Below are 12,034 nucleotides of genomic sequence, written 5' to 3'. Positions count from 1 at the left end.
CACTTAATTTGAACCAAAGGTAATCCAGCGACCAAAATAACATCAAACAGGCCATTATCACATAGCAAACTATTAAATAACAAAAATAAGCAAAAAGGGATAAAATGTTACCTTTATAAAGTGCAGCCGTGGTCAAAATTGAACTTGAAAGCCTTTTGTGCTTCCAAAACCACACTCAGCCACACCAGACTCGAAAACAATAAAGAAATGAATTTTTAGAACTAAGAAAACCTCAACCTAAGTCAAAGTCTTTAAAAAATTTATACTAAGAGGCTTGAATTCAAAGTTTCTAGCCTCTTTTAATTTTTTCCCAATTTTTTCCGACTTTTTATCATGGTGAGGGTGGGGTTCTATTTATAGAACCCCACCCTCATTGTTCAAACCCTCAAAACAACGATGTGGGACAAACAATTCTTCCCAGAAAATAAATTTGTAAAGTAAATCTATGGCTTAAAACGACTTATCAATAAATGAACGGTCAGATCTGACCTTATCAGACTCGATCCAAACCCTTCACCCCCAAACAATGGAAATCAAGCAATATTAACATAATACAATGAAAATCAGACAACAATAATCAACTTTGACTTAATAATTTTAAAGAAAAGGAAAAGGAAAAGGTTCCATTACCGATTTTGGAAAGATTTGGGTAAAAACAATCGTAGCATTAAGTCATGGCACGCAAATAACGCTGTAAAGCTGTGCATCTTACACTTGTTCAGTGATATTTCCATTTTTAGGACCAGAAAGAAGGGAAAAGGTAGGCGGCGACTTAGGGTTTTGCAAGAAAGAGGAAGAGAGAGAGAAAGGGGAAGGGGTCATTTGAAAAATGAAAATAAAAGGGGATATACCCCCTTTATCTATATTGACCGAGTTAGGCCGAGTCTTAGCCTGGTTTGGGCTAGACTCGGTCCAATTTCTTTTTTTTATGAGGTTGGCCCGTTTGCTTTATATATATATATATATATATATATATATATATATATAGAGAGAGAGAGAGAGAGAGAGAGAGAGAGAGTAGATAATTTAATACACAGATAAAAAATTAAAATACTGATTATTGGTAATAATAGTCCAATTTAAAACAAATTAGGGCATAATTAACCCATCAAAATAATTTAAAAATGGCCAATTGCGTAAATGGGCTTAAAATTGCGAATATGGCCTTAATTGATTCTAATCCAACTGATTATTTTAATTATGGTCATATTTGGCCTTAATTGATTTTAATCTAACTGGTTATTTCAATTATGGCCATATTTGTCCTAATTAGCATATTTGAAAATTAAATTGCATTAATGACCTTAATTAATTTAAGCCAATGAATTTGGTTATTTCAATTAAGGCCATTAAAAGGCTAGTTTTACAAAAATGATCCCAATTTCCTTAAACCATGAATTGGTTAAATTAATTGCGGCCATAACAAAATAAATTAAATAATTTAAACATCAATTCGCAATAAGGACCACTTAATTGACTAATTAAAACATTTATAGATAATTATAAATAATTTTGACAAGTTACACAATTACACAAAATTAAAGATTGAGGGGTGAAATGGTTAATTATTTAAATTACTCAAACTCCTTGGATTGAAGGGAATAAAGTATTTGCTAATTTTGATTTTTTGACAATTTAATAATTAAATAATGATTATTATTTTAAAACAAAATTCCCTTTTTCTTTGATTAAATCTAACAAGCATCATAAATTTTAAAATTGCGAATATGGCCTTAATTGATTCTAATCCAACTGATTATTTTAATTATGGTCATATTTGGCCTTAATTGATTTTAATCTAACTAGTTATTTCAATTATGGCCATATTTGTCCTAATTAGCAGATTTGAAAATTAAATTTCATTAATGACCTTAATTAATTTAAGCCAATGAATTTGGTTATTTCAATTAAGGCCATTAAAAGGCTAGTTTTACAAAAATGATCCCAATTTCCTTAAACCATGAATTGGTTAAATTAATTGCGGCCATAACAAAATAAATTAAATAATTTAAACATCAATTTGCAATAAGAACCACTTAATTGACTAATTAAAATATTTATAGATAATTATAAATAATTTTGACAAGTTACACAATTACACAAAATTAAAGATTGAGGGGTGAAATGGTTAATTATTTAAATTACTCAAACTCCTTGGATTGAAGGGAATAAAGTATTTGCTAATTTTGATTTTTTGACAATTTAATAATTAAATAATGATTATTATTTTAAAACAAAATTCCCTTTTTCTTTGATTAAATCTAACAAGCATCATAAATGTCATAAAAGTACCAATTAATTTCTAAATAAATTTGTGATATCATGAAAAACCTTTCACCAATTTAAAGGAGTAAAATATTGATCTGAATAATTTATAAAAATTATTTAAACCCTTTAAGGTGCATAGGTCATTTTATTTATTTTTCAAGGACTCTGAGTAATTAAAATAAATTACGGGAGGTCAAAAATTAGGTGTCAACAGATGGGAGTCGAAATTCAAAAGTCGTTACTCCAAGTTGACGTTGAAGGTGATTATTATGGGAAATGATACGGTATGAAGAGTTGATGAATAAATTTGCAAACACTGGCCGCTTGTTATACTTTATACTAGACGGCGTATGCCCGTGGCTGCGCACGGGCTCAACACTTTGGATTATAGTGTATATATGCGCATGTAGTTGTGTTTGAGTAGTGATAATATATATATATATTTTATATTGCTAATAAACCTATATAAGTTTGTACTGTTTTTATGCATATATATATATATATATATATATATATATATATATATATATATATATATATTATGTTCAAGACATGATTATTATAACGTTGTAGTTTGTGTTCCGTATTTAAAACTTTATTATATTAGTGTTTGCTATGAATACAAAGTTGATAAAAATTTATTAATATTTTTTAAAACAGAAGACTTGTTTAAAAGGAAACTATTTTCTTTTCTTCGAGATAAAATAATAACAATATTTAAGCATCAGTTGATATTTTGAAATTTAATTCGATTAATTTAAAGGTGTAAAATATTCTATTGTTAATGTATGTAGATTGGACCTAAACAATACTTATTAATTTTTATCAAATTTTGATTTGGATAATTCAAATTCAAATTCTTAAATCAATTTTGCATGTTTAAAATGAAACAAAGTAGAAATTTAATTTTTTTTATTTAAATGAAGAACTACTATTTTTTAATTTTTGGTAAATATTCTTGGTTTAGCTCATTTTACTTGTCATGTTGTCTTTTACACGGTTTTTTAAGGAAACATCAATTAGAATTATAATTTGACTAATTTACCTTACTAATTATTTGATCTCCATTTAATATTATTTTTTCTTTTACGACATTAATCTCTTTTCACATTTATCAGATTAAGGAAAAAATGAAAAAGTAATTAAATTCTATCTTATTTTAAAATATAAATATTTTAAGTATATTTATTTTAGTAAACATAACAAATAAATGACATGGCGGAATAACAAATACAACAGTTAAATATCTAGATTAGATCTCAGGCTAATATAAGAAATGAAAGAAAATTGTATGGTTTAGCTATTTAACCTTTTGAAGAAAAGCAATAATATGGGGTTCATGTTTTTTGCTGTACAATAATTTCATTTGCTCCCACTGATGGTTGATACGCATGTGGCAATGAATCCACCATTATTGACTTAATGGGGATACTTTGAAAATTACATGAATATTGTTTGATTTTTTAATATGGGATGCACATTTTTTTTTTTTTTGACATTGCTTGTTTTTTTAGTATGGGATCCACTTTTTTTTTTGTTTTTTTTTTTTTTTGATATTGCTTGATTTTTGTAATACGGGGTCCACTTTTTTTTTTTTACATGAGTTTGGAGATCGTGGGATCCACTTTTTTTTTAATATTGCTTAGTGTTTTTAGTATGGGGCCCACCTTTTTCTTTTTTAATTACTTGGTGTTGGCAGAATAGCAAATACAACAGTTAAATATCTAGATTAGATTTCAGACTAATATAAGAAAAGAAAGGAAATTGTATAATTTGGCTACTTAACCTTTTGAAGAAAAGCAATAATATGAGGTCCATGTTTTTTGTTGTATAATAATTTCATTTGCTCCCACTAATGGGTTGGTATGCATGTGGCAATAAATCCACCATTATTGACTTAATGGGGATATTTTGGGAATTACATGAATATTGTTTGATTTTTTAATATGGGGTGCATATTTTTTTTTTTTGACATTGCTTGTTTTTTTAATATGGGATCCACACTTTTTTTTTTTTTTTTTTTTATATATTGCTTGATTTTTGTAATATGGGGTCCACTTTTTTTTTTTTTTAAATATTGCTTGGTGTTTTTAGTATGGGGCTCACCTTTTAAAAAAAAAACTATATGGAAGTGTTTTTAGTATGGGGTCCATCTTATTTTTTTTATATTGCTTGGTGTTTTTTAGTGTGGGGCTCACCTTTTTTGTTTCGTTTTTTTTTTTTTTTTTTTTTTTTTTTTTTTTTTAAGGTGATGATGGCTGATAATTTTGTTTAGGTATTCACAAGCTATTACATTAGAAGTTTAATATTTGTTCTTGTTTAAATTTTAACATTGAATAGGAGAAAACGTTCGTCTCCTATTATACTTACACGTGACATCTTGCTATTTTTAATATTGTATTACACATTTGGAAATGATTTTTTGTCTATTTTATTCACAAGCAAAGTTTTTTTTTTTTTCAAAAAAAAAAAAAAAAAATCTTCATGCAAAATTGCATCTAGATAATAGGTTTACTTGTGGTTAGAATTGCAATAAACACATATTTTTACCTACTCTTTCTTTAATTGTCTATTAAAAAGTTAAAATTACGTAAAATACCTTATAAATTAATATATATTTTATAGTCGTGAATAGTTCATGTTTTTAATGAGTAGGCTCTTTAATGTATGATAATTAAGAGTATTTGATTCACGAACAAATTATAATATAAAAGATTTGTTTATTCAGGTAAGAATTAAGATAGATGGTACATTAAAGTGGTCATAATGCATTTGGTTTAGAAACTTAATAATAGTGTTCATTAGGGATATCAAATGGAAGGGGTTGAATTGAACTTGAATGGTGAAAATGGGATGAACAATTGTAGAAAGAATTGGGCTAAATAATTAATCATATCTCAAACCACCTAGCTCTTATTAATTAAGTGTTAATTTATTTGTTTGTTTTCTTATAATTTTGTTAATCATCTAATATAAATTATTATTTACTTATGATGGTTATATATTGAATATTTTGACAAAGTTTCTCAAGGGTAAATCTAGGCGACAAAATAATCTAATTTTTATATATGTTGAATCGGACATGTCAAAGTGGGTTGAGTTAAAAAATGAAGTAGCAAGATCATTAACCCATCCAAAGTTGAACGGATTAAGCGGATCATATTTTCATGGACTAATTTTATCACTCTAAAAAAATGACTTCATGAAAAGTTTCTTTTGCTAAATAAATATATCTATTCTTTTTTTTTTTATGCGTTTTTTCTATCTTGTTCCATCATCTAAATAAATATATCTATTCTTTTTTTTTTTATGCGGTTTTTCTATCTTATTCCATCGTGTTTGCAAAATATTTAATTATTACAAGTGTAAAAAAAATTAGAAGAACAATTCTAAACATCTTTTTTTCATTGTTTACACCAAAGAATTATAATGTTCATATTTAATTCATCTTTTAGAATAGTATTAAAATAGTTTTCTTATCTATCACACATTTTTTTATATCACTGAGTAAAACACATGATATAGAAATTTATTTTGTTTACCTAAAAGATAAAATGGAATCTAAATTTATGGAGTAGATTTACTATTTTTTATTAACAACTTGTGTACTGAAAAAGAAAAAGTAAAAAAACTAATTAAGGAACTCCATGGATTCACACGGAGATAGGAAGTACAACAGTGGGTCCCCCTATTGCTGTGGCTTTTACCTTAGGCTGGTGTATTATGAGCAAAATGACGATGCTTCCAGAATTTGCTATTGAGACACAATTACAAATTTGCCCTTAAATGAAGGTAATTTTGCAAAACTGCCATGGTGGACGACGAAACCATGGTGGAACTCATGTTTATATAAAGTAAAAACTAGAGGGGCATGGCCCATGCTGAGCAGGGGCCCAACATTTTATATTTCCAAGTGATGGATTTTTACAGTCATTTGGTGGTGAGGAGAGCACTAAAGAATTAAGAGAAAATGAAAAAGTAGCACATGGAAAACATAGAGCTAATATTGCTTAAGCTTATATGATATAGATACGACATAACTCCAAATAAGCGGCTCAACACAACTCCAAACACAGTAGAATGTGATCATCCCATTTTTCATTCTGAAATCAAACTGAAAAGAGGATATCATGTAAGTGGCAGTTTTAATACAATAGAATAATGTAAGATGTTTTTCCAAGTTGTCTATTTGAATCACTAATGTTAAGAAAGATGAAATGAATTGCATACAACTTTAGCATTAGATTTCCACTTCGCTTCAACCTTTCCAACAAATATAAGAACCGTTGTGTCTTCAACTACAACACAATCATATCTGAATTCATAATTTGTAATGTTTGCGTCTTTGACTACAACACAAGCAAATCCTAATCCATCATTTGCAATGAGTTGGAGTCCCAAGCTTAGTAGCCAATCTTCACTCTTGTGCATCCCAAAAATCACAACATAAGGAGATTTTGAGGTACCTGGAAAAACAGGTGAATACAAATCAAGTAAATTGGAGTTGAGAGAAGTGTAAAAATGAATATTATGAGTTATAAAGTAAAAGAATGAATACTGGCTATATGTAAGTATAAAAAACTTCGCATATGCATCTAACACCATTAAATATCTGTTCATACAAATCTGCAGAAATATTAAATTACATACCCAGTTAATGATCTATTCAAGTAATAGAATTACCTGAGAAACCTTTGGGTGATTTATGTCCAGGTAATTGATAAAAATATAAAATAAATAAAAAAAGAGCAAATAATACATGGACAAAAAATTCTTATCAGGTTTCCTATTGCCCGTCTCCTCATTCATTCAAAATAATAACAAAAACAACATTATTCTACCTCTAAATACACCAAAGTATAATATAAAATCTCTAAATGTTAAATCAATGTAGCAGGAACACATTAAAATATAAAGATAATCTTGGCTAGTGTTTAGTCTATCCTAAGATATGTGCACTCTGTACCATACTTGACGTTTACATCGACGCTCGCATCAGTTAATTGAAGGCAACTAAAGTATCTATGTAAGCTAAACTAATATTATATAAAAGAATTCAAAGTACGACTACTAAATTCAGTTAAATTAGCAGGAATTTTTTTCTTCAGCATTCTAATCGTAATGAGTGTTCCAGCCTAGCTTTATCCAAAGTAATAAATTCAAAACAACATATAATATAACTTGATTTAGAAACTAACCACCAAATACGATCTTAGAATAATCGGATTCTTTAGAAAACCTGATAGAATCAAAAGCAGATAAAAACAATTAGTATAATAACAATTTTTAAGAAAACTATATCTTGATACAAAAAGAACTACAGGTAAACTGGAAGTCACTATCAAAAAAGGATGAAAAAGAGCAACTACAGATTTAATTATGCTATCCACTTTCAAAGGCATTATATTTTTTGCTGAATAATTTTTAGCAAGAATCTTCTTAAGCACATACACTAAGATTGAGCTGGAGTTATGTTACAGGAAAGTTCAAATCCTTTACCCTTTTGGCGGTGGAATATCATTCTTAAAGAATATGATAATCTGCTCCTGATTTAACTATAGTAACAATGCACTATTATGTTTCAACTTATTTTCACATAATAGCGTATCATGCACGAAAATACCACATAATCAATTTCACATGCCTTGCTAGAATTTGTGAAATCTTCAATAAACTTCAACTATCAATTTATGTGGAGCACACATCATTCCAAAAGGAATTATTCGAACAAGGACAGATTGTGTCTTATTGAAGAAATTTTATGTAAGTGTCTCAATAAGAACATTCAACTTTCTACCTGAAACAAAAATTCCATGATAAAAACGGTTTGAAAAAATATTTTGGTTTCCCTTCATCTGTAGGCATGAAAAGAAATGCTTTAAGCTTCAAAGCTTCTGTAGTATATCATTCCTATTCACTGAAAAGAATAAATACTTACCACAAAACATCGGTAGTAAGCTTTCAAGAAAAGAAAATTAAGAAAGTAATGCCCTATAAGTCGGTAGAGTATGTTGAAAGAAGCTCGTTTTTTCTTGCATGGATAACGATAGATAGATAGCTGGTGAATCTGAGATTCTTTTTCTAAAATAATTTTATATATCAATTTTACTATTGTCCATAGCTATGATAATATACTAATTTCCTTATGCAATCAATTCTTGATATTTTTGCTATCCGTGAATGCGACATTTTGGTCTAAATACTCTATGCTCTAAATAATTTTCCGTAGAAACTTCTTAGGCTACTTGGTTATTTATTTTAATACAGTACCAGACTTATCAAGATTCTATGAAGAGCTGCTAAAGCAAGCTAGTTAATAATTGGAAAAACATTTACCAGTGTGAGCACACTTCTATTATTCAGTAAGGCTGTCATTATCGAGATACTCCTAACTGAATCTAGAAAACTTGGACTTTGTTTACTTGAAAACCTAAAGGTAGATCAGTATATGCGCCAACAGGGATGATTCGTTAAAGGATGTTTAATGTCTACAGACTATCCACGCTCCGACTGTGTGAGATAATCTCTGGTTATTGATTCAAATAGAACAACCAAAGTAGCACTGACGTTGTCTCTTCCTTATCCTTTAGACTATGTACTTCCTTATCCTTTAAACTATGTACGTGTCAAATTTTATATATACGAACACTGCTATATGCGGTTGTACAAAAAGTAATAAGATTTGTATTCTAAAAATTATGAATTTTTAGGAGTAATGTGGAGGGTCCCAGAAAGATTTATGTCTAAACATGCATAACACAAATAATATCTTGCTCTAAAATTCTACTTGAAATATTAGTGACATTAAGATTATGATTTTGTTCTTCGTTTTCTGTTGATCTTGTCATAATAAGATGAAAAAAAAAAAATCCTACACAGAAAGAGTGAACTAACCTTCTTTTCTGATGAATCCTTGGGAGAATGTTTGACAACTTTCTTCACTGATGGAAACAACCACTTCCTATCTTGCCCATATTCAAGCCAAAAGAATTGACCTTTCTGTAAACACAAAAAACATGCATTCAGCAGTCATAACCATTAAAACCTCAAGAAACAGAACTTTCCCAAGTTAAATTTCATTGTGATCCAAGAAAAAATAGTAAATCTGGGGAGAAAACTAAAATACTATTCTTGAATCATGATTTGTTAGAAGAGTTGGTAACAATAAAAGGAACAATAACTGCAGACTATACTTGAACTATCTTTCCGGGCAAAACCACACCCATTTATCACACAGATAAAACATATAAAATACTAAAAAGGAATGCTTCTTTAAATAAAAACTCCTTACACCTCTGTACCAGCGAATATAGACTTTCAGAATTTCAAAAATGACGTCTAGTGATCTACTCTTTATCTATCTCGCCTTGATTTTCATCAACCCCGTTGCCTCTAATGCAAGCCCAACTGTTATTTTCAGTTAAATGGTCAAAATTAGAACAAACTGCTTGCTAGCTGGTTACTGATAGACTCAATTAATTTAAATTACTACTTTTTGCCAATTCTATTGTAAAACGTAAGTAAGCTAACATGTAACCACAATAATTGACAGAATATAAGTGCATTACTGACCTTTGGGGAATTTTATTGACATAGCCTTTGTCTATTCTTTCCTATTGAGTTTTTCTTGATGCCATTGACTGCTATAAAATTGACAAAAGAAAAACAATCAATGAAGGCATGCATGTAAAAAGTCAGTTAACAAATGAGACAAAGGCTCGGGAAATACCAAAATAGCCTTCAGTAAATTCAATTTATGCTATGGGAGTCAGTTGCGAATGAAGATGGAGGATACGAATGAGAAGAGGAAAAAATAGGACTCCCTGCCATTCCCGTCACCTTTCAAGATTAAGATTTTCTGTCTGTTTCACAATAATCTTGGTCTTCATGAAAGATCAAAACCCTAATTTATCAATTGAAACAACAACAAATCCATTGGAACTAAAGAAATCGAAGATAGGAATCACAGGAGTGCAAAAACAGAGAAAATCACAAAAGAAAACTCGGAGAAGAACAAGAAGTCGATAGAGAATGAAAAAGCTTCGGCAATCAGCAACACTCATCGATCCTCTCTGAAGAAGTCGAGAACTTCGCGGAAGAAGAAAAATGAAGGAAGAAAGCGGTTATGACACGTGTAGCAAACCTGTTTTCATTAAAGCAGTATTTTTAAAAGAATACAACTCTTATTACATTTTGTACAAGTCACAATTGCACACGTGTTCACACAAAATGAAAGATGCAAATCACGTGTTTTCGTTGAAAAGAATGATAATCAAATTACCAATTAATCCCTAAATGAACACGTAATTACCAAACTATCCCTGTTCGTCCCTGTTCGCCCACCCCAAACTGTCATTTCTAATATATAGTAATTAACTATAGTGATTAATTATTGATCTATTTCAAATTTGTTTGTTGTACTTTAGTGTGAATTTGCACCATTATCACTTTATTATTGAATTAGGACATGGGCTGATCGTCAAAATAAACCATACATGATTATAAAGATCACCTGAGTATACTAATAGGATATGATTGGCGAATAAGCAACTTAAAATTACTTAAGCAATTTATCTCTACTTGACTTAAGCGATCAAATTAATGATAATAAACAGAAGGTAACCTTCATAACATTCTAATTGATTGACAGATTTTAAATTTTGTTTAAAAATATTATTTAAGCAAATTGATAATATACATAATTTTTAATTAGTGAATAAGTGATTTCGTCTTATTTTAATTGTTTTCGTGACTTCTACTTATTTTCCAATAAAATTGTTATTTCTACTTCTTAAAAAAATGAGATCATATTACATAAAGAAAATGTTGAAATTTATTTTAAAAGTGATTCAAATTTAAAAATACCTTATGAAAAGACACAATATATTGTAAAAATATGTTACTCATTCTTTAAAAGTTAGGCCTATTCATTGTGAAAATGTCTCATCCAATCTTAAGGGGTACATCTATTCTTGAAAAGTTGTGTTTACTTTCTATAAATACCTATCCCATTGCAGAAACAAAATTAAAGGAGATCTAGATCATTAAGCACTTTAATCATTTCATTCTCTTCAAGAATTCGTTTTATTTCTTATTCTGAATTCCTACAAAAGCAGTCGAGAGATTAAAGGGGTTCTCCGGAACTTCTATTTGAGTGCACATCAGAAGATTTCTGAGTGTTTCATTGTATCTGGGAAGTAGAACGTCACTTTGCCATTTGCACCGGGATAGCGACGAAAATCTACTCTGAAAACTGCGCCATCCATGCGTGTCTTGAACAGGGTTTCCCAATTTCAACTCTGACTTATTTTTATTGTTATTACTATATTTTATTTTTCTCTTATTTATTCTTTTATTTTTGCAATAGAACATACAACAAATTTTAATCATAAAAAATTGAGAGGGTATGAGAGATTTTCTTTTTTAAGTGTTCATGTTTTCTTTATTTGTGATTTGATCGTTTACTAGTGTCCTATAGGATTAAGTTAAAACTCTCACTCTTGCCAACTTGGAAAATGTAACAAAATTTAATTTAAAAAGAATTTAGAGGGTCATGGACTTCTATTCAGTTGTGGAAGTCCTTTTTAACAAATTCTCAAATTTCTAATATTATAAATTATTGTACCTTAAATAAAATTATATATATGGCCAATAGAACTCATCACTACGTAACTATAGTTCATATGCCATAAATGGGATCACAAGTAGCTGGAACAGCTCAGTTGGTTAGAGCGTGTGGTCGGAGGTTCAAGCCCTCCTTCTAGCG

The 12,034-nt window shown here is 29.2% G+C and overlaps 1 long non-coding RNA gene across 2 annotated transcripts; it reads right to left on the bottom strand.

The window, feature by feature from the left end:
* Window positions 1-6,341: 6,341 nt before the first annotated feature.
* On the bottom strand, window positions 6,342-10,530 carry LOC132068833 (uncharacterized). Of its 2 annotated transcripts, XR_009417536.1 has the most exons (5): window positions 9,998-10,530; window positions 9,841-9,911; window positions 9,163-9,675; window positions 7,467-7,507; window positions 6,342-6,734 (listed from the first exon to the last, which is right to left on the bottom strand). It is a non-coding gene; the product is annotated as an uncharacterized LOC132068833 (long non-coding RNA). The 2 variants fall into 2 exon arrangements; XR_009417535.1 differs by having other exon boundaries at window positions 9,841-10,529.
* Window positions 10,531-12,034: the final 1,504 nt, after the last annotated feature.

This window comes from Lycium ferocissimum, chromosome 8 (assembly GCF_029784015.1).
Source record: "Lycium ferocissimum isolate CSIRO_LF1 chromosome 8, AGI_CSIRO_Lferr_CH_V1, whole genome shotgun sequence".
Classification (NCBI taxonomy): Eukaryota; Viridiplantae; Streptophyta; class Magnoliopsida; order Solanales; family Solanaceae; genus Lycium; species Lycium ferocissimum.
This window is presented reverse-complemented; position numbering and strand designations above follow the sequence as displayed.